The sequence below is a fragment of the Triticum dicoccoides genome, chromosome 2B (assembly GCF_002162155.2).
Source record: "Triticum dicoccoides isolate Atlit2015 ecotype Zavitan chromosome 2B, WEW_v2.0, whole genome shotgun sequence".
Taxonomy (NCBI): domain Eukaryota; kingdom Viridiplantae; phylum Streptophyta; class Magnoliopsida; order Poales; family Poaceae; genus Triticum; species Triticum dicoccoides.
In genome coordinates this window covers 147,601,037-147,625,514 of record NC_041383.1, presented here as the reverse complement: position 1 = coordinate 147,625,514, position 24,478 = coordinate 147,601,037, and positions in this window count along the sequence as shown.

The following is a 24,478-nucleotide window of genomic DNA, read 5'->3' as shown; positions in this document are numbered from 1 at the left end:
AATTATTGAGAGTCAAAGTACCAAATCTGAAGAAAATAAGTTGAGAGTGCACAAGGCCAAAATGGAATTGCCATTGGTTAAGACAGAATCACAGCTGAGATGCCCACTCGGCTTACCGTATTGGCAAAAGAAGAAATTACGAAATCTTAGCGCACAAGAGCTAAGACAGAAGAACATGGCATGGGTTCCCAAGAGGATCAACCATAACAAAAATGATGTGCATACTTCTATTGCAATAAGTACAATAAAAGTGAAGAAAGATAAGAATGGAAGCAACAAACAATTAAGCCGAGGGTGTGCATCACAACATCAAAATCTTTGGTTAGCACATCATCCATTTTCTTCAACAATGCCATTGATGCCTTTGCCATGGAATTCATCCATAGGTATGATCAATTACCCTCCATGGATTTATTTTGATCCATGGATGCAACATAATTTTCTATATCATGAGAGGGAATTGCCAAGTCACTATAAATTTTATTAGCTACATTTATTCTTGATAATCCAAAGGGCCGAAATATTTGATTGCTATTTCATTTGTTTATTCGGCTATACGTGATTTGGTGAATGAATTCTACATGGATCTTATGTTAATGGCCGATATTTATCTATCACCCTAAGAATATGTCATAGCATGGCTGATGTAGTATCCTAACATCGTCCTTAGGTCAATTGGAGGCCAAAACAAGGTACATGTTCATTGATATTGCCCTTGTCTTTCTAGTACTATGAAGATTATTTTCGATGGTTAAATTTGGGGATAATTAGATTTATGCCCCTAGTTGTGTCCCACTCATCTGTTTTACCCCTAGTTCCCAAAAGTCACCGGTTATGTCCAAGTCACTTTGCTCCTCTTATGCTTTTGCCCTTTGACCGATTGACCGTCAGTTTGAAAACTTTATAACTAATTCATACTAAATTAGAAAAATGCAAATAAGATACCAAAATGTTTAGAAGTTTGGCATCTTATTTGCATTTTTCTGATTTAGTATGAATTAGTTATGAAGTTTTCAAACCGATAGTCAAACGGTCAAAGGGCAAAAGCATAAGAGGAGCAAAGTGACTTGGACAGAACCGGTGACTTTTGGGAATTAGGGGTAAAACACATGAGTGGGACACAACTAGGGGCATAAATCTAATTATCCCTTAAATTTGTGGCAATTGCCAAGGTGTTGGTGTTGTTTATTTATCTCCATATGGAGCTATTTTGTGAAGCCTCATGCCGCTTAAAATATTTTTGCACAATGATCAAAGCCGAATATGCATTGTTATTCGGATTGGAGCTTTGCCTTCCTATAGGTGCTATACATATTGAGGCTTCCGGTGATTCGTTATTAGTAGTGCAACAGATATCCAAGGGTTATCAATGTTTTGACGAATCACTTATAGTTTATCTTTTGGTATGACTAGATGCAAGATTTACCTTGGCTTGCTTTAAAAAAATTCATATATCTAGACATGACAATTCGAAAGAGTTGGCACAGCAAGCATCCGGCTACTATGTTAACCATGGTGTATTGTATTCTATCAATAGCCGATGCTAGGTCTTGTCAACATAGGTAAGGATGAACCGAAGCCCACCGCTTCGGCCACTAATGAAACTTTTATGCAGGTGAAGTAAGGATTGGAGGAAGTTCATTCTTGATTATCTGTAAAATCCTAGCGAAAGGGTGAACAATATGGTTCGGAGGATGGTTTTGATCTATGGAACCTTATCATCGGATTGTTATAGAAGCTGAGAAGTTTTCACCCAAGTTTGCATCAAGAGGTTCAATAAAGCAATAGCCGATATATAATTATCATCCTAAGAACATGCAAAATGGCCGATGGAGTGCTGACATCGTCCTTAGAAAAAGCTATATGCGATTTATTTTTCGGTACACATGTTTTGCCGAAAAACAGGGGGGCATGTGTTGATACCAGATTTTGGCACAGTCAAGAACTTATTTAAGATGGCCTCAAATGGAGAAGTGTTCTACATGAAAGAGTTCCGTATTGTTGATATGAACATCTTTAAAGTTTGGGTCATCGCCGTCCGATTTCATCTCGAAGGCCGAAACTATGCTCAAAGTACTAATATCTTATATTAAGAGTACAGTTTGGCCGATTAAGCCCCGATAACAACCTCAAATGGAAAAATAATCTACACGGATTGTCTTCGTCTCGTCAAAACGATCAATTTTGATATAAAAATCGTTCCAATCCGAGTTCGTATGGAAAAGTTAGAGCCATTGGAATACAGCCCTGTCAGGAGGCAAAAACTGGCGCGCCCCACCAGACACCTTGTCTGATGGGTAGCGCGAATAATAGCCTGTTTTGCGCGACCGATTTGACCCTCAAGATGACCTCTGATCAAAAAATGTTTAACATGAGAGTTGTTCGTCTCGTCGAAATGGTCAAGATTGCTTTTGGGCTTGTTTCCATCCGAGATCATTTACCACCTCAAAATTACCTGCAAGGTGCAGCCAGTTTAAACCAAGCAGTTTTGGAAAGTTCGGACAAAACCAATCTGAATTTGACTAGGGTTTTGGACGTGAATCCAAGCCTTTTCCTTGCACGGGAAGTCCAGCTGCCTCTTATATACCGAATGGGTGACGACCTATTGAACAACACACAATCGAACAATCATCTACCACTTTTTTATCTTTTGTCTTTTCTCCTTAACCCTAGTTCTTCTTCTTCCTCGTTCTTCGTCGGTTCTTCTTGTTGCAGGGCGGAGAAACTCGAGGCCCTAGGGGCTATCAGGTCGACCTAGGGCAGCCCATAGCCTCCGCGCGCCCTGACGGGGTCCCTCCCGGACGTGTAGGGTTTTGGGTCCTCAAAAGCACTCGCCGGATTGCTTGTGTACCACGCTTCCGGACGGGTTTCCTTTGACGTGAGCTGCGATACATCACCCCCGGTGTCGAGGGTACACGGTGACGTGTTCGTGTGCGAATAACATCCAACTTGCTTGCTCACAAATACCTTGAAGTGCTACTTTGAAGCAGAAGTGTGGTAAAAGGATAGTAGCATTGCCCCTTCTCTCTTTTTCTCTCATTTTTTTATTTGGGCATTTTCTCTTTTTTTAGGACCTCTTTTTTTAGTCCGGAGTCTCATCCAGACTTGTGAGGGAATCATAGTCTCCATCATCCTTTTCTCACATGGGACAATGCTCAAACAATGAAGATCATCACACTTTTATTTACTTACAACTCAATACTTAGAACAAAATATGACTCTATGTGAATGCCTCCGGCGGTGTACCGGGATGTGCAATGATTCGAGAGTGACATGTATGAAAAATTATGAACGGTGGCTTTTCCACAAATACGATATCAACTACATGATCATGCAAGGCAATATGACAATGATGGAGCGTGTCATAATAAACGGAACGGTGGAAAGTTACATCGCAATATATCTCGGAATGGCTATGGAAATGCCATGATCTCTAATTTTAATTTTTATAGTATGTTCCCACTCTTCATAAAGTTTTCTAGGTATAGAAACTTCCAATTCAAGTTTTTCCTCATAAGATTGCATCAAGGCATCAACAATATGTTTGTTAAAAGCTTCATTTTGACTATAAGCATGAGGAGAATTCAACACGGATTGCAACAAGGAAATACAATCTATTAAAGAACAATTATCATAACTAAATTCCTTGAAATCCATGATAGTGGGTTCAATGCTATGTAAAGTTTTGACCTCTCCAATCCCACTTTTACCAAATTTAGCATCAAGATCTAAAAACTCTGAATCATTGGGATGCCTTTTAACTAAAGTTGACTCTTCTCCAGTCCCATCATTATCTAGATTCATATTACAAAACAAAGATTTAATAGGAGACACATCAATAACTTTTAGATCTTCATCGTTATTTTCATCTAACCGTTCTGGTTTGGCAGCCATCTTATTAACTAAGGTGGCTTGCTTATCAGAAATTTGGGCTCTAGATTTTTCAAGACGAGCAATCTGAGAATTCAAACCATAAAATTCCTTAGACATATCATCAAGCTATTTATTCATGTAACCCATAAAGCTTTTTTGTTCTTTAAGAACTTTTCTAAAGAAATTATTTTGCTCAAATTGTGAAGTCATAAAGCTTCTAATGTTTAATCAATCTCTTCCAACCTTTTAAGATGAAGATCGACGTTCTTAGGCAAAGCCATAAGGGCAAACAGGCACACAAGAGGCAAGCAAAGAAGAGAGGAGAACGGGAAGGAGAGGGCGAATAAAACGGCAAGGGTGAGGTGGGGGAGAGGAAAACAAGAGGCAAATGGCAAATAATGAAATGCGAGGAAGATGAGTTTGTGATGGGTACTTGGTATGTCTTGACTTGAGGGAAGACCTCCCCGACAACGGCGCCAGAAATCCTTCTTGCTACCTCTTGAGCACTGCGTTGGTTTTCCCTTAAAGAGGAAAGGGTGATGCAGCAAAGTAGTGTAAGTATTTCCCTCAGTTTTTGAGAACCAAGGTATCAATCCAGTAAGAGGCTCCTCAAAAGTCCCATGCACCTACACAAACAAACAAGAACCTCGCAAGCAACGCGATAAAGGGGTTGTCAATCCCTCCACGGTAACTTGCGAAAGTGAGATCTGATAGAGATAATAAGATAAGATAAATATTTTTGGTATTTTTATGATATAGATTGGAAAGTAAAAAGATGCAAATAAAATTAGATGAGAAACTTATATGATAAAAGATAGACCCAGGGGCCATAGGTTTCACTAGTGGCTTCTCTCAAGATAGCATGAGTATTACGGTAGGTGAACAAATTACTGTCGAGCAATTGATATAAAAGTGCATAATTATGAGAATATCTAGGCATGATCATGTATATAGGCATCACGTCCGTGACAAGTAGATCAAAATGATTCTGCATCTACTACTATTACTCCACACATCGATCGACTCCTGCCTGCATCTAGAGTATTAAGTTCATGAAGAACAGAGTAACACATTAAGAAAGATGACATGATGTAGAGGGATAAAGTCATGCAATATCATATAAACCCCATATTTTTATCCTCGACGGCAACAATACAATATGTGCCTTGCTGCCCCTGCTGTCACTGGGAAAGGACACCGCAAGATTGAACCCAAAGCTAAGCACTTCTCCCATTGCAAGAAAGATCAATCTAGTAGGCCAACCAAACTGATAATTCGAAGAGACTTGCAAAGATAACCAACCACACATAAAAGAATTCAGAGAAGATTCAATTATTTCTCATAGATAAACTTGATCATAAACCCATAATTTATTGGATCTTGACAAACACACTGCAAAAAGAGTTACATCGAATAGATCTCCAAGAAGATCGAGGAGAACTTTGTATTGAGATTCAAAGAGAGAGAAGAAGCCATCTAGCTAATAACTATGGACCTGAAGGTCTATGGTAAACTACTCACAACTCATCGGAGAGGCCTTGGAGATGATGTAGAGGCCCTCCATGGTCAATCCCCCCTCCGGCGGAGCGCCGACGAAGGCTCCAAGATGGGATCTCGCGGATACAGAAGGTTGCAGCGGTAGAATTAGGTTTGTGGTGCTCTTGGATGTTTTCGGGGTATGTAGATATATATAGGCGAAGGAGGTAGGTCAGGTGAGCCACGAGGGGCCCATGATGGTGGGGGGCATGCCTGCCCCCCTAGGGCGTGCCGGGCACCCTCGTGGCTGCCTCGTTTACTTCTTGACGTCCACTCCAAGTCTCCTGGATTGCGTTTGTTCCAAAAAGATCGCTCCCGAAGGTTTCATTCCGTTTGGACTTCGTTTGATATTCCTTTTCTTCGAAACACTGAAATAGGCAAAAAAACAGCAATTCGGGCTGGGCCTCCTGTTAGTAGGTTAGTCCCAAAAATGATATAAAAGTGTAGAGTAAAGCCCATAAACATCCAAAACGGGTAATATAATAGCATGGAACAATAAAAAATTATAGATACGTTGGAGACGTATCAATCGTCATCATCATATCATTAACAACTTATCATCATAATACATCATTGTCATATAACACCTCCTCATGATCATCGTTTTCATCAATGAGACATCACATACAAGTTGGTCACTAGACATAATCACAACTAGTACTCATCATCAACTCTCATAAACATATTGTACATCGTAGAATCTACTACATTCTCTTAGGACCTACTATATTATCTTAGGTAAAATAGCATAAAACAAGATAGCCTCTGACTCTCCACCAAGGAGAATGGACATTATCCTGTCTCCAATTCTTGCCTTTCGCACAATGTTGCTTCCATTCTTTGATTATCATGTGTTCACCGGTTTTAGAAATCCAGTATGGACAGGTGAGATTCGTAGGACAACCTGGTTGTATGTTCAAAACATCAAGGCGACCATTCTAATACATCAAATGAGGCACACAATCCATCGAGATTTTCTGTTGAAAAACGTAGTAATAACTTCGTAGTTAGCAAAGAAGTTCAGTTTTAGAAGTATGCAAAAGACGCACGGATGTCGTAATAGTAAAAATCTTACCAGGATATCTCCATGGAAGTTATCATGGTTCAACACGTGCACTAGTGGCATGTATTGACCATAATTTGGAGGAGTTCGATAAAAGGCATTGTAATTCTCAATTTCAGTACAATGTGCGACCAGATGATTTTTCTCCTGATAAGTTAACTCAGAGCCATCGGTGTAGTTGGTTCTGTCTACCATCTTCCGCACATTCTTTGAAGAATGAAAATAAGCTATCAATGGAAATAAGCTGTCAACTATTTTGAAATAAACAATATAAATTACTTAATAACTATGTTTGAGGAACTCACATAGCAGTAGAATTGGAAGCGTATCAACAAGGCCCCCAAATGTTGAAATTGTCTTGGTCGATGTCAGGATCACCAAGATCCATGGTGACAAACATACCCTCTTGAAAATCATACATCTTGCAAAGTGCTTCCCAACCAGGGCAACCAAAATGGGATACGCTCTCAGCATTGTATAGATTTACCTCAAAATCCATACCATGATGGGTCCTTAGGTTAATTTTGTTTGTTTCATTCCTCTCATGATCTTCAAAATCCATCCTCTCCAAGACATAGCGTCTTGCATGGCATGGGATAAGCTAGTCGAATTGTAAAAGACAAAAATTACACGTTGAAGTAGTAGAAGTCGAGCTTAATTATGAAAAAACACTTTGCGTTGTAGCTTACCGTATCACAATCGAAGGCCTCCTCGAGCTTAATGTTGAAGCACCGACCTTCGTCCAGGTGAGGCCTGTCGCAGAAACCCCGGTTGTCGCTGCACCAGGAGCACTCCCCGGGACCTTCTTCGTTCGACGACATTTCCTATGTTCATAATTCAAAGATTAAACTTGTACAATTAAATATATGTACTACAAAAACTAAATTAGATCATTATTATTCATCATGGGTTGTCTATCGGTCTATCGAGTCTTCTCTTGAAAACTCTCAGCTCACGTGGTGTATATATTCGACCGTCGGTGATGGTAGCTCCTCCTTTCGTTCCCGAGTGCATTACACCAAATTGTCTAGCACAAGGGAACGAAGGAGAAGCTACCCCACGACAACAGTTGGGATTCTTCGTCCTCTCATATATGGTGGAGACTCTCCCTCACTGATTCCTCTCTGACTTCTGCGACCGTTGGTGATGGTCGTTACTCCTCCTTCCCCTAGTGCATAACAAAGGTCTAGCACAAGGAGAAGAAGGAGAAACGACCCCCACGACAATAGTCGGGATTCTTTGGCCTCGATAGACTCAAAGTCAACCCAAAATATTGTTTAATTATCTTTCTAGAAAATCCAGGCCACTCGATATTTCCTACATATTCTAGCACAAGTCATGCAAAAATTCACCGAAAATTCCGGCATGACCTTTGCTAAAAAGGACATATCGAGTGCCTGAATTTGCCGGAACGGAAATTAATCAACACTCCGACAAAACATAGGCCAAATGCTGGTATGACCTGCAAACATGACCGGCCACTTGGGCAACACAAGATATACATGTTTTTATCTACATCATATCTTATAGGACTCATATTGACATGGAGATTTGGCTGGTCTCACCTCGAGGTCGGAGGGGGTCGGTGACGGGGACGGTGGCGGGGATGATGGAGGGGCTCCTTGATTTTTGCAAAAACAAAAACCCTATAAGTTATCACTAATACATCCCGAATAGTATCATACATATAACATCACAAATACAACTAAAACCCTAGCGAACGATGGGTATCGGCGACGAGGATGCAGGATAGGCATCGTCGACGTTGATGCAAGAATAATTGCTTAAACTAAAAAATAACAACAAATGTGACATGTTCAACTAGTTCCATTAATTCAACTAGTTCTTACTAAAATAAACTTACTATAAATAAAAATAAACTAGTTCTTCCTAAAAATAAACTAGTTCAACTAGTTATATTAATTTTCTTACTAAAAATACATTAGTTCTATTAATTCAACTATTTCTTACTAAAAATAAACTAGTTCAACTAGTTTTATTAATTTACTTACTAATTATTTTAAGGGCCATTTGCATTTCTGTCCCTAACTCAAACCACTTAATCAGATATACCCCTAATTCGAAAGCCTGCTCAAATTTGCCCCTCCGCCGTTAGGCGCCCTTACAGAAATGCCCTTCTGCGCCGTTACCGTCCGGTTAAACAACTTGGACCGTCCTGAAAAAAATAGCAAAAAAATTTAAAAAAATCTAAAATTTTGTGAGTTTGAAGATACTCATGTGTGCAAGGTGCGTGCAAATTTTCGTGCTATTTGGACATTCCAGGAGCTCGTGGCGAGGAAAAACAGTTAATATGCACACTTGTGAATAGTAAATTGGAAATAAAATAGCAAGAAAATTCAAAAAAATATAAAATTTTTTGGCATCAAAGAGGCTTGGGTGCACAAGGTGCTTGCAAGTTTTTGTGATCAAATGACTTGCGAGGAGCTCTAGCAAGAAAAAACAAAATAGTCATTTTTTCCCGAGCCAAATTTTGTTTTTTTTCTCCACAAGCCCCTCCAATGTCCAAACAATACAAAAATTTGCACGCAGCTTGTAGACCATAGCCTCTTTGATGCCAAAAAAATTCATATTTTTTGAATTTTCTTGCTATTTTTTTGAATTTACTGTTCATGGGCTTACATATTTATTGTTTTTCCTTTGACACGAGCTCCTGGAATGCCCAAACAGCACGAAAGTTTGCACGCACCTTGCGAACCTGAGTATCTTCGATCTCACAAATTTTCAGATTTTTTAGAACTTTTTTGCTATTTTTTTCAGGACAGTCAATGCCCTTTGACCAGCTTTGACCTGCTTTGACCGGACGGTAACGACACAGAAGGGCATTTCTGTAAGTGCACCTAACGGCGAAGGGGCAAATTTGAGCAGGCTTTGAAATTAGGGGTAAATCCGAGAGTGGACGCAAATTAGGGGCATATATGTAAATGTCCCTTATTTTAAACACTTACTAAAAATAGTAAAAAAAATACATTATACAATAGTAAAAAACTACAGTAAAAACGGAAAAAAATGAGATGGAGGGAGGAGGGGAAGGGAGGAGGAAGGAGAGAGGAGGAGGGGGAGGAGGCCGGTGGGATCGGAGGAGGGAGGGGTGGGGGAAGGAGGGGGAGGGGCGGCGGAGGAGGAGGAGTGTCGGTGCCAAAACCGGCGGATCTCGGGTAGGGGGTCCCGAACTGTGCGTCTAGGCAGATGGTAACAGGAGACAAGGGACACGATGTTTTACCCAGGTTCGGGCCCTCTTGATGGAGGTAAAACCCTACGTCCTGCTTGATTAATATTGATGATATGGGTAGTACAAGAGTGGATCTACCACGAGATCAAGGAGGCTAAACCCTAAAGCTAGCCTATGGTATGATTGTTGTAATGTATGTTGTGTCCTACGGACTAAAGCCCTCCGGTTTATATAGACACCAGAGAAGGCTAGGGTTACACAGAGTCGGTTACAATGGTAGGAGATCTACATATCCGTATCGCCAAGCTTGCCTTCCACGCCAAGGAAAGCCCCATCCGGACACGGGACGGAGTCTTCAATCTTGTATCTTCGTAGTCTTGGAGTCCAGCGGATGATGATAGTCTGGCTGTCCGGACACCCCCTAGTCCAGGACTCCCTCAGTAGCCCCTGAACTAGGCTTCAATGACGATAAGTCCAGCGCGCATAATGTTCGGCATTGCAAGGCGGGTTCCTCCTTTGAATAATCTAGAGAAGATCAGGAACACCAGGACGGTGTTCGTCTCTGCAAAATAAATTCCACATTCCATCGTAGAGAGAATAAAATGTACACAAGTCCAATCTGCTGACGTATTTTGCGGCAACGCCACTACCAAGCCTTTACTTGAATCGTTTTTTATTATACCACCTCAGCACGTTTAGCGAACCGGTTTCCTTGGCACGTCTTGTCGAAGCAGAGATCGTGTTCCCCTTATTCCGGGATTCTCATCAATACGAGCGTGGGTAACACAACCGTGCCCGTCGCCACGCCTCCTCTATCGAAGGTGAATCCCGAACGGTCACGGAGACGGCTGTTGGCATTTTCCCCCTTTATAAGAGGACCAAGGCTCGTTTCTTTTCTTCAATCTTCCATCGAATCTTCTTCTTGCTCCAAGTTCCAACACCTAGAGCCCCAGATTCGAGCGCCTTGGACCTTCAACGATGTCCGGCTCCGACCTTCAGGGTCGGTGGATGCCCTCCTCCGTCACGGAGGAGGACGTGCTAAAGCTGCATGAGGCCAAGTACCTGTCTTACGAGATCTCGCACAGGTTGCCCGCCCAAGGGCAGGCCGTACCCACTCCCGAGCCCGGTGAGTACGTCGTCTTCGTATCCCACCTCCGTCGGGGTTTAGGCTTCTCGACGGACCCCTTCGTGAGAGGGCTCTTGTTCTACTACGGGCTGGATTTTCACGACTTGGCTCCGGAGTCCATCCTCCATATTTCCGCATTCATTATCGTCTGCGAAGCCTTCCTCCGCGTCACCCCCCACTTCGGCCTGTGGCTGAAGACCTTCAATGTGGAGCCGAAGATGATCGGGGGGCGTCAAGCGGAGTGCGGCGGGGCGGCCATAAGCAGGAGGGCGGATGCCCCGTGGCCCGAGGGATCCTTCCAAGAGGAGCTCAGTTTGTGGCAGCAGGAGTGGTTCTATATCACCGCTCCAAAGGGCAGCAAGCAAAAGCCGCCGCCTTCATTCCGCCCAGGACCTCCACGCCGGTTGATGTCGTGGGTCAACCAAGGGCTCAATTGGGGGCCGTCCGAAGACGTGCCCTTATTGCAGGGCCGGATTCGAGACCTCCAAGCGAGGGAGATCAATCTGGTTGTGGTGATGCAGGTCATGCTAATCAGGCGTCTTCTGCCCTGCAAACACCGTCCTCTCCGGTTATGGGAGTTCAATCCAGAGGGACCACGAATTCTCCAACACTTCATGGGTATGACGCCCGTGGAGATGTACAAGTTGTTCTTCGGACCGCAGGTGGCGTGTCCGGAATTAACCGAGGACGCAGGCCTAAGCTGCAATCGCCCGGATACTCAGGTAAGTAGCTCAGAGTCCGGACATTCTGTTTGTTTGCTTTTCTGAAATTCACCTTCTAACCCATTATTCTTCATCAGGAGTGGGTAGCGCGATCGAAGCTGATAAGGTGTCCGGCCCCCCTCCCAGAGACCGCACCGAAGCCCGTGCTGGTCAGAATGTTGGAGGTCGCGCCCGTAGAAGGAGGCGATGGGGAAAATAGAAGAGCTATCACCTCGCCCAAGGGGGCGCCTGAAAAGGGAGGGATCGAAAATCCCTCCTTCCAGGGGGAGAAGAGGACCGCCTCCGAAGACCCGGAGGCCAAAGCCCCTAAGCGGGGGAAGAAATCTTCACCAGAGGGTCCTGCGTCCGGGGAGAACCCGGACGTACAATCGTCTCTAAAGGATCAGCCCTCCAGCGAGCCGTGAGTAGGAAAAGGGGAGTTCATTAATAAGAAAATACCCCTGTTTGTGCTTCTGTGGATAACCGAAATTTTTACCTTACAGTTCGGATCTGCGGCCTTCTCAGATGAGTTCATCTTCGGGGGATCTTCGTTCGGAGATGATGGAGAGCGAAACACCTCCGTCTGCTGCACCGTCGGACAGGGCAGACGAGCCTGAAGTATCGTCACCGAGGGTATCCCAGAGCTCGGTGGAGCCGGAGAGTTCGGCGCCGACTAGTGTCCGGCCGGGGGAGCTGAAGGATCTGCTTGAGAGGGCGTCTATCTCAAAAGATCACCGCGCTTTGATGAGTATGGTGATTGGAAGGATTTCGTCCGCCGAAAGCGGATTGCATAATGCCGTCAGGAGTTTGCTGGCGGGATTTGAGGTACGCAAGAACGACGCACCTTTATGACAGTTTTGCACATAGAAGTGCGCCCTGTATAGATAGTAACCCCTGAGACTCGGTAGGTTGTCGAAAGCGACAGCGTGCCGAGGATCAAAATCGCATGTATTGAATGTCGCCCTTCCTATGCAGGTGGCGGATAGTCCGGGGGCTAGCCGGACTAGTGGAGTTGTCGAGTTAATGCGGCGACTTGATGTGGCGGATGCGGATATCGCGCTTGTCAACTGGCGACTTGACGAGTCGCAAGGTAAATGAATTCTCCGCAGTCACTTATTCAAGGGAGCCAAAGCCCGCCTCTGACAATATATATTCTGTGATACAGACGGTGCTGCTGCTGTGGAGAGCCTTCGGGCCGAGCTTGCTCAAGCCAAGGAGCAAGCCCGAAGGAGTGATGCGGCTGCCTCGAGGGCGGCCGAGGAGTTGAAAGCCGAAAAGGCTGCACACTGCCTAAGCAGGGAAAAGATGGCCGAATTGGCCGTGAAATTGAAGGATGCTACCGACCGCAATGAGGCTCTTGAAAAGGAGCGCCTATCGGAGCGAGAAGACCTGGGGAAGGCCACCGCCGAGGCCAAGGATGCCCGTTCTGCAATGCAGGCTATGAAGGAGGAGTTGCGCCAGGCCGGAGATATTGTGGCTGGCAGGCCTTTTCTGCTGCGTCGCCGGTTTACGGATCCAAAGTATGCCCAACTTGGCCAGCTGTGGGGTCCGGAGGATCCATATATGGACTTAGCGGCAAGTGCGGCAGATGCCGTTGTGCACTTCCGGAGTCAGAAGGATCACAAGACGGAAGAGCTATTTTGGTCTCAATTCCATAGTCCAGATCGTTCACTTCCGTTGACCGATCGGTTGGCCGAATGGGCTGAGCTGAACAGGTTGTCCGGACTTGCCATGACTGATATCGTGGCTCATGTCTGGCCAGAGAGGCCCAAGGCGACGAGCTATTTTGGCTTATTGCAGCAATTTCTTGGAGCGGTGCCGCATATCAAGGAGATGAAGCGGTCGGCCTGCATAGAAGGTGCACGGATGGCCCTTGCCCGTGTGAAGACACATTGGACAGAGATGGATGCCACCGCTATTGCAGCCCAGGGTTCGGACGAAAGCCGGTTACCCGCCGAGCACTATTTTGGGGAAGTTATGTGTGGCGCTCGTGTAATAGAGTCGCAGTGCTCGAAAAATGTCACGTTCAAATGAACGTTTTATCTTGTAAAACAATGATTATGATTGAACCGCCTTTTATACTTGTGCGTTCCAAGTATTAAAATATCTCCTATGCGGCCGTTTATGTATACGTTTGTATAACCTGAAAGATGGCAGTCTTCGGCTTCGGCCCCCATGCACAAGGTGCGGGGGTGTTTGCAAAAAATAGCGTGTTTTCAAACTTAATCCGACATCTCGGTCCTATTAAGGAGGTGGTAGCGTAGCAAACGAGGCAATCCGGACTATGATGCTTTATCACTTTCACTTAGCCATTGGAGTTCGAGGGTGGGGCTACGATATAGCCCCTGGGGGCACCGCGCTTCTCCGGATTCGGGGCGCGTGTGTGCCTGACCGGGAAACGGTCCTTCGTCAAAGCGGGGAATTCTAAACATTCCGGTAGTCGATCGAGTGGTTCACCAGTCTCTCGCTGTATCATGACAGTTAGTTTTCGGCTTTCTCTACTGAGGTGCTCGCCCAGCCAAACTGGGGCACAATCGCAGTAGTTCTCCTGGTGCCGCGTTAGCCGATGATACGGAACGTAAGGCAGCAAAACACAGGAGCCGGGCAAACCCAACATTTGACCAAAGACATGATTCGGAGCTGATGCATATAAGGCCTAACTCGAGACGCCGAACACTCCCGAAGGTGTTCGGTCTTTATAATAATGGGCAGAACCATGCCCTAAGCCCCTAGTGTCCAGGTACGAGCAAGGTCCTCTGACGCGGCCGATGCCAAAACGTCAGGCTCCAGTTTGGTTATAATGAGAAACCAAGGGATTGTAACAACAAGAGACAGTAAAAAAGGTTTACGCAGGGTCTTAATCTGAAAAGAATCCTTGTGACGGGTCCCTATTGCACGTCTGCGCCTGTGTCTCCTTTGTGCCGTTATCCTGGACGGGTGTGCATGTTGTTCATCTGTAAAAAGAGACGAACTTAATTTGGAAAGAAATCGTGCGAAAAATATATACGAAGGAAAAAATATAAATAAATAAGTACAGCAGAGTCTATATGAGCTCGCTGTTGCTTGTGCACACAGCCCCCCTTGTGAAGGGATGTGCGGCTAGGGAGCCCCTAGCTTGTTTATGCCGGACTCGTCTGACCGTGTCCGTGGTCTTTAAATGACCCTCGCATTGAAATGATGCCACGTGGACCGGGCATCTTAAGTGTAAGAGACGCGTAATGTGGTATGGCGTTAAAGCGGACAAAAGCTTCTCGTCCCAAGAGTGCTTGATAGCTACTTTTAAATGGGACGGTATGAAAGATTAGTTTTTCGCGTCGAAAGTTGTTCGGTGATCCGAACACAACTTCTAGTAGTAAGTAGCCTGTGCACTTGGCGTAAGGGCCTGGCGTCACTCCTTTAAAGGAAGTGCGGCTGTGTCGAATTTTAGTAAGGTCTATCCCCAACTTGTGGATTGTGTTTGGATACAGCAGGTTTAAGTCACTGCCTCCGTCCATCAGGACTTGTGTAAATTGCAGTCCGTCGATTATAGGATCCAATACCAGGGCAGTCCATCCTGCATTTCGAACGCTTCTGGAATAATCCAGGTGGTTGAAAGTGATTGGTTTTGATGTCCAATCTCTATGTTCCGCTGGGTTGGACCGTGCGAGACCCATTTTAACGGGTGCCGCACTGTTCTTCCGTATTATCACATGAAGTGAATTTACTGCTTTGACCTCTTGTGGGAAAGTCTTTTGTTTTCCGGTGCTCTGCTGGTGGGGTTTATCATCATCTTCGCTTGATACGCCGAGCCCCTTGTGTTCGGCGTTTAATCGGCCGGACTGTTTGAAAACCCAACAATCTCGGTGGGTGTGGTTTGCAGGCCTTCCGGGGGTACTGTGGATTTGACATATCCGACCCAAAATCTTGTTTAAGTTGGATAGCTCATCGCTGTTATCCTTAAGAGGCGGTGTTTTGTTGTTTGGCCGCGAGCTTTTGAATCCGGCGTTGACCGCCGTGCTCTTTGGGCTTTTCTCTTTATTTCAGCGCTGGTCTTTTCTGCGCCGTGATTTTCTATTTCCATCTCTGATCTCGGATGTACTTGGGTCGCTGGTGCTGCATCTTGCTAGCCAGCTATCCTCTCCCGCACAAAAGCGGGTCATGAGGCTTGTTAGCGCGGACATTGTCCTCGGCTTCTCTTGGCCGAGGTGTCTGGCGAGCCATTCGTCTCGGACGTTGTGTTTAAAAGCTGCTAAGGCTTCGGCGTCCGGACAGTCGACTATTTGGTTCTTTTTGGTGAGGAACCTGTTCCAGAATTTGCGCGCTGACTCTCCGGGCTGTTGAGTTATATGACTTAGATCGTCTGCATCCGGAGGGCGGACATAAGTTCCTTGAAAATTTGCTCTAAACGCGTCCTCGAGCTCTTCCCAACTTCCAATAGTGTTTTCTGGGAGGCTTTTGAGACAATGACGGGCTGGCCCTTTTAGCTTGAGGGGTAGGTATTTTATGGCGTGGAGATCATCTCCTCTAGCCATGTGTATGTGTAGTATATAATCTTCTATCCAGACTCCAGGGTCTGTTGTTCCGTCGTAGGCCTCTATGTTTATGGGTTTAAATCCTGCTGGGAATTCATGATCCAGCACCTTGTTGGTGAAACATAGTGGGTGTGCGGCGCCCCTGTATTTGGGTGTACCGCTATCTTTGGACACTTGGTGTGTTGCATTGCTTCCTGGGGCCCCCTTCTTTGGCCCGTAAATGGACCTGGCTGGGCCATCTGTCTTTCTAGGGTTATTAGCCGGCTTATGTGCGGCGCCGCTTTCAGATTTTGGCCTATCATCTGGCCGTCTATCCAACTAGGCAGCCTCTTTGTTTTTTGACTGTGGGGGCTCTATGGCCTCCTCGTCAAATTCTAGCAGTAGCTTGCGCTTCGGGTAGCTCTTTGATTGATGGCCATTGCCGTATTTGTTTGCGGTTTTGAGCACTTTGCACCACCTCTTTCTGAGTGTATCTTCCGCTGTTTTGAGCTTCCGTTTTTCCTTTTTCAAACTTCTTGCGGTGGCGACGAGTCTTTTCCGAAGGTTTTTATTCTCCGGCGGTGTGTCCGGCGTGAGGTCGTCTGGACTGTTGTTTTTGCCGGGCCTGGACTGATTATCTGACTCGCCCTGTTCGGACGGTTGCTTGTCTGCGTGTTCGTCGTCCACCGGTTTGCCCTGCTGTATTGCTGGGTCATTAGGAGTGCTGTTGTTGTCGAGGCGGGACTTAGGGCGGCGTCTGCGTCGCCGTTTTGGTTGTTTGTCGGCGGGATTATCTTCTGCCGCGCCCCGTTGGTCCTCGTTATCGCTTCCTTTTGGGGTATCCACCATGTATACGTCGTATGACGAGGTGGTCTTCCCGTGCCCTGTAGGCGCTGGTTCTCGTTCGCCTCCGGCATCGTCGTCCATACCGTCGATGTCTTCGGAGTCATAGTTTAGCATGCCGGTTAGATCGTCGACAATGGCTACAAAGTGGGTGGTGGGTGGGCTTTGAATTTCTTCGTCGTCCGAATCCCAACCGTCCTGGCCGTAGTCCGGCCAGGTCTCTCCGGATAGCGAGATGTGTTTTAATGAATTTAGGATGTCACCAAAGGGCGAGTGTTGGAAGATGTCCGCGGCAGTGAATTCCATAACCGGCGCCCAATCAGATTTGATTGGCAAGGGCGCGGGAGGTCCGGAGTCCGGCACCTCGGAGTCACGAGCTTCGCGAGGGACAAGGTTAGTGTTCGGCTCCATCGCCGTGGAAGTTGAAACCCCCGAGGCGGTGTCCAACCACCGGTCCTCGATCTAGGTGATCGGCTCCGGACTAAGGTCCGGACCGGATTCTTGTGCGGCCACCAAGGCACTGTTCAGCGGCAGAGCTAGATCATGCCCATCGTAACAGTGCAGCGCGCTTGGCTGTGGCTCGAGCCCGTCGAAGATCAAGTCCCCGCGGATGTCGGCCATGAAGTTTAGGCTTCCGAATCTGACCTGACGGCCAGAGGCGTAGCTTTCGATCTGCTCCAGATGGCCAAGTGAATTAGCCCGTAGTGCGAAGCCGCCGAACATGAAGATCTGTCCGGGGAGAAAAGTCTCACCCTGAACAACATTGTTGATTGAAGAAGCCATCGAGCCTATCGGTGACGACCCAGAGGAACTCTCAATGAAAGCACCAATGTCGGTGTCAAAACCGGCGGATCTCGGGTAGGGGGTCCCGAACTGTGCGTCTAGGCGGATGGTAACAGGAGACAAGGGACACGATGTTTTACCCAGGTTCAGGCCCTCTTGATGGAGGTAAAACCCTACGTCCTGCTTGATTAATATTGATGATATGGGTAGTACAAGAGTGGATCTACCACGAGATCAAGGAGGCTAAACCCTAAAGCTAGCCTATGGTATGATTGTTGTAATGTATGTTGTGTCCTACGGACTAAAGCCCCCCGGTTTATATAGACACCGGAGGAGGCTAGGATTACACAGAGTCGGTTACAATGGTAGGAGATCTACATATCCGTATCGCCAAGCTTGCCTTCCACGCCAAGGAAAGTCCCATGCGGACACGGGACGGAGTCTTCAATCTTGTATCTTCGTAGTCTTGGAGTCCGGCGGACGATGATAGTCCGGTTGTCCGGACACCCCCTAGTCCAGGACTCCCTCAAGGAGGGAGGGGCGGGGGTGGAGAGGGAGGGGGTGGCCGGAGGAGGAGGAGCGAGGGGGCGGCCGGAGGAGGAGGAGGGAGGAGGCGGCCGGAGGAGGAGGAGGGAGGAGGCGGCCGGAGGAGGAGGAGGGAGGGGTGGTGGGAGGAGGGCGGTCGGAGGAGGAGGGGAGGAGGGAGGAGGGAGTACCTCGGTGGAGGAGCAGTGCGGTGGCGGCGGACGATGGGTTCGGCGCGGGCGAGAGCGAGTGAGAGGAAGAGTGAGTGAGAGGGTCGTCAACCGCTCCAGGATAAGGTAAGTAAGTAGTAGGGCATTTCAGGGACACACGCTACTGCTACGGGACGTAGCAGTAGCGTTGCCTAGGCATACGCGCTACTGTTAAGTGGGGCTAGTCATCTGCGTCCATGACAAACATTGCAGCAGCACGCTTTCCAAGAACATGCTACTACTAAAGTTGTAGTAGTAGCACGGTCTATCTAAACACGCTACTCCTAAGTAGCAGTAGCGCCCAGTTTTGTCCGGCGCTACTGCTAAGATGCTGTCTATAAAGTTTTCCCTAGTAGTGACGCGTTGGATCTGGCAGATGTTTCGGCCTTAAACAAACTGCTAGATTGCATTGCCGCCCTGGGGGTCGCAACCAACTACGATCAGATTGGGCTTAAACCCGATCAGAGAGAAATCAGATCTCCGCCGATCACCCATCACGTGGGAATCATGGAGGAACAAGCCGATGATGATTCTTCTCCCACATTGAGGACAAAGTATGTTTAGGTTTCCAAACCCGGAGAGCCGGACTCGCGTCTTCTGAAAGACACTTCTTGTCCTCCGAACATGGAATCAGCATCTAACCCTAAAAACGCATTGGATGCTCCGAAGCCCAGGCCTTTAACCTCGGAAATTCTTTGGAATCCGGAATCCTTAGTGGGTCAGGGTTCGGATTTGATCCTACCCACCCACCACAAACAATATTCCCCAAGAACTCCGGTCCTCCAGACATATGCGACTTAATGTATGTGTGGCAGCAGCCCCAGGAAACAGTCCACCACTTTTGGGCTAGATTCCTGCTTGTTAAAAATAAGATCAAGGGCTGCTGCGACGACGACACAATCTTAGTATTTTGCAACAATTGCACGGATGAAGGGATACTGAATGCCCTCAACCGCCGTCGCATACTGCACTTTGCCAATTTGGCACACATAGTACAGAAGTAATGCACAATGGAAAGTGCCTGGAAAACCCAGACAACTGCGACAATGACACAATCTTAGTATTTTGCAACAATTGCACGGATGAAGGGATACTGAATGCCCTCAACCGCCGTCGCGTATTGCACTTTGCCAATTTGGCACACATAGTACAGAAGTATTGTGCAATGGAAAGTGCCTGGAAAACCCAGACAACCCACTAGACCATGCTGGAGATATATCTCCATGTCTACTCTTATACTACATTCGTTCCTAAATATTTGTCTTTTTCAGATTTCAAATGGACTACCACATACGGATGTGTATGTAGACATATTTTAGTGTAGATTCACTCATTTTGCTCCATATGTCTTTTTAGGAAGGGGTCAGATTTCTCCTTGATTTATTTATGAGGTATCCAGATGGCACTGGACCACCAACAAAAGAGGGTAACATCCAAATTATGGACTACTTTTTTGAGTATGTTGGTAAGGTCCGGTCATAGTCTCTTGTTGAAATCTCTAAAAAGAAAAATACTCCCTCCATCCGGAAATACTTATCATCAAAATGGATAAAAGGAAATGTATCTAGACATATTTTAGTTTTAGATACATCTCTTTTTATCCATTTTGGTGACAAGTATTTTCGGACGGAGGGAGTATTTAGGAACGGAGGGAGAAGAAAACAGAGTTGGTGATGATGGTGTGCGTGCAATCCTGCAATATAGGCCGTCGAATTTATATCTAACGGATAGGAAAGAAACTATGGCAATTTTGCAAAAATATACCCACACCCCTCTCTACGTTCGCAAATAAGGCCTTTCCTCGTTCATCCTTTTCTCTCACAAGATAAACTACTCATACAAATGCATCTTGATGTTCCGTGCAACGCACGGGCATCTAGCTAGTTTCTTTTAAAATAGTTGCTGCGATAATTGGGTTGAAGTGATATATTTTATGTCTGCCCCGAATGATTTCAGATTCACTAGTAGTAACAAAGAAAAGGTTGCCTTGTTAATTAACAGAAAACAGGGTGAAAATTATCACATGAGGCCGGTAAAAACAAGGCACACTGGGTTCAACGCCATCGTCACTACAGCTATGCGTGCGCGAGAAGTCTACATATCGAGGGAGCTACTGAGCAAGGCACAGAGACACAATGTTTGAGAGAGAAACCAATTGACAGATGACGATCAGATTGAGTTGTCACCATTCTGCTGTCATTGTTCGGGTGGGGAGAGGGGGAGGGAGAGAAAGACGTATCGAGAGTGTGCGCGGTAGGCACAGAGGCATAACTAGCATGTGTGTGTATTTGTGCATGTGTTTGAAAGAGGAGTAGATAGATTACTATCAAGATCAAGGTGCCACCCTACTCCTTCGGTGTGTGTGTGTGTGTGTGTGTGTGTTTGAGAGAGAGAAGCCAGTCGATAGATTAGTATCAAGATCGAGGTGTCACCCTACTCCTTTGGTGTTGGGAAGTGTGGGTGTGTGGGTGTGTGTGGGAGGGGGGCTGTCAGAGTAATGGGCCACGGGTAGGCTAACCCGAGTCCCAGAACCTTTCAAGACATCGGGGCAAGCTGCGCCCCTCGAGTCCCAGAGGCGACTCCAAGACAAGCCGAGTCCCAGAGGCAACTCCAAACGAGCCGAGTCCCAGAGGCGACTCCAAGACAAGCCGAGCCCCACAGGCGACTCCAAACGAGCCGAGTCCTAGAGGCGACTCCAAGACACGCCAACTCCAGGCCGGCGACTTCCGAGGTGGCCGGCTGTAGGGAGTCGGCCCGCAACTCCAACCACCCCGTTTAATGAGGGCAGGCATGGCCACAGTGCGCCGTACCGACGGAGATCTCCGTCCGGCGCGGTACTGCTGCCATGCCAGCCCTGACATCACCCCCTGAGGGCGGGGCTCTGTGCCCACGACGGCCTGTCTGTACGACCCTGAGACAGCGGGCCCCACCAGTCAACGGGAGCACTGAAGGCGGCAAGAGCGCCAAGAGACGGACCAGTTGGGAGTCGGCCCCCAGGAGTCGGCCGGCCCCTCCCACGGGCCCCCCACGCAATTAACCAGATGTGACGGGGAATGGCAACAGTGATCGCCCGTCCGGCGGCGGTACTGTTGCCATGACCCCATGACCGAGCCAGCGTCATTAGAAGCACGGCTACAGTAATCTACGGCCGGCAAGACCCGCCCGCGGTGGACAAGGGCTGACGCCCCCATACCAGGCCAGTCGGCGGGACCCACCAGTCGGCGGGCCCCAGTAGTCGGCGGAGAAGACGGCGGCCTGAGAGACAGACGGCTGGGCCCGCGCCCAGCTGGTTTTACCATTGTACCCCTGGGGGGTAGGCCTATATAAACCCCCCAGGGCACCCATGCAAAGGGTTCGAGTCCATTTAGCCCTAGCCAGACCACATAGGAAGGAGAGAGCTAGCCTCGCCCTCTCCTACCTCTAGAAACAGCTCAAGGAGCAACCTTGTACTCACTTTGCCTTAGTGATCATGCGGAGACCCCGTAGAGCAGCAGTAGGGGTGTTATCTCCACGGAGAGCCCTGAAGCTGGGTAAGATCCGCCGGCGTGCATGTCTTTGCCTCATCCTGTTTCCAGGCACCAGCGACGTTCTACTCGCCCCCACCATGGTAAGCCATCCCTTGGCATATGTCGCACCCAACCCCCGACATTTGGCGCCCACCATGGGGCAAGGTGCACCGTCGTCCGGAGATCTGTTCTGGATGGGAACCCTTTTCCTCCTTGGCGAGCGCAGCCAGCCAGGCTCGCCAGACGGAGTCTGCATCGATGCACTGTGCGGCGCTGAGGCGGCCTGCGCAGCCAGCTGCCTCGCCGAACTTGTCGGCGAGGTTCTCCTCTCTGACGAGCCTGCATTCGACGCAGGCACGGGTGGCCCCGAGAACCTTCTCGCGGGCGTCCTCGACCAACTCCATGTCACGGGCGAACCTGCCGTGGACCTGGAGTCCGTAGGCTCCACCGACCCGATGCTAGTCGACTCCGACGCCGCGTCGCTCGACGCGTTCCTCACCAACGTGGTGGTCTACGACGAGCCACTCCCTCACGAGGAGAGCGGCGGAAGCGCCGTCACGGAGGTGCTCGTCATCAGTCATGACGAGCGTTCCGGTGAGGGAGCTCATGACCCACTCGACGCAGCTCTACAAGACCTGACTGCGCCTATTCCAGAAGACACAAACGCCAAAATGCTGGAGGCACGCCGCCTTCAGATCATCGAAGGCGCGAAGAAGCTGGCAAGCATGAGGCGCTTGTCAGAAGCCTACCAGCGCGAGATGGATCGCGCTGTGGGGGCTCACCGGCTCCGACTGGGCCTAGCCGCCTAGGCGCGGTCCAACAGCGCGGCGCGACCATCGCCAACCTGTTCTGGGCCAATCACCACGTATACGCCACGCCAGCGGAGAACATCCGCGCCGCCCAGGCGGCGACCGACGAGCTGAAGAACTTTGAAGGCGAAGCGCGCCGCATGATGACGGAGCGAGTCCAGCAGCTCCTCGACGTGGTTGCCGCCCAGAATGCAGCCGGCGGCCGCACGGAGGTGCCGCAGCAACCAAACGACGACCTGCCTCCCCGCCGAGATCAAGGCGCGACGTCTCGGACGCCGACTGGCAGAGTCTGCGGAAGAGAAGACAAAGAGCCGGCTGTCAGCCACAGTCAGACTCGCATCACCATCGAGCGCGACCAAGACGGCCGCCCGAGAGCAGTGGAACGGCAGGGCGACTACCTGCCTCCCCCACCCCGAAGAGAAAGGCGAGTCTCCCCGCCGCCAGTTGAGCATCCGACTCTCGGTGGCCGCCTTGGCCGCCGAGAGGGAGTCGGAGAAAATGACGCTCGCCACCAGATCGACCGACTCCACCGATCCCTGGCACTGGAAGAAGAAGACGAGTTAGGTCCGCCTTGCTTCGGACCTCGCATCCAAGACGAGTCCTTTCCCAAAGGGTTCACGCTCCCCCGAGACATGCCCAAGTATACCGGCTCCGTGAAGCCGGAAGACTGGCTAGTTGACTACTCCACGGCCGTCAGCATAGCGAACGGCAACAAGCGCGTTGCCGTGAAATATGTTCCACTCATGCTCCAAGGCACGGCCTGGACATGGTTGAACAGCCTGAAGCCTCGCAACATCAACAGCTGGGTCGAGTTCACCGAGGCCTTCATCCGCAACTTCACGAGCACGTACAAGCGACCTCCCAAGCCTCGCCAGCTTTCCTTGTGCGTGCAAGGCCCCGGCGAATCAACACGTGACTACCTCACACGATGGGCCGAGCTTCGGAACTCCTGCGAGGGCGTGCACGAGGTGCAGGCTATCGAATACTTCACCGCCGAGTGCAGAGAAGGCACCCTCCTCAAGCACAAGCTCCTCTACGACGAGCCGGAGACCCTCGACGAGCTGCTGATTATAGCAGACAAGTACGCCACAGCCGACTCCTCCATGAAGATGGAGATTCAAGTTAATGCGACTGGCAAGGTGGCCCCTCAGGCTCTCAGAACTCCGGCTGGAGACGCCAATCAGCGACAACAACAAAACGACAACAAGCGCAAGGCCTCACAGCCGACTTCCAGTAGTCGACAGGTTGCGACAGTCAAAGACCAACAGCCGGAGGGGCAGCCTCTGACCAAGCGACAGAAAGGCGACAAGTCCAACTGGTTGCCAGCCTTCTCTTACGATAAGACTCTAGATGGTCCCTGCAAGTTCCACAGCGGCACGAAGCCGTCAAACCACACCACCCGAAAATGCCACTGGCTCACCAGAATCGCTAAGGGAGATGGCCTCCTTCCTCCTCCGCCTGCTGGGCCGCCGCCTCCACCGCCGCCCCAGCAGCCGGCTGCCAGGCCAGTCGGTGCAGTACGAGATGAGTACCCAGAAGAGCACGGAGCCTATGTGGTGTTCACCAGTGTGGCTGATGATCGACACAGCAGACGGCTGCAACAGCAAGAAGTAAATGCAGTAGCATCAGATACTCCGGAGTTCATGCATTGGTCCGAGAAGCCCATCAGTTGGAGCAGAGCTGATCACCCAGAGGTGATGCCGAATCCAGGCTCCTACGCCCTGGTTTTGAGTGCCACCCTAGCCACAGATAGGCGGGCCGCTCGCTTCTCGCAAGTACTGATAGACGGAGCAGTAGCATCAACATCTTGTACAAGGATACCAT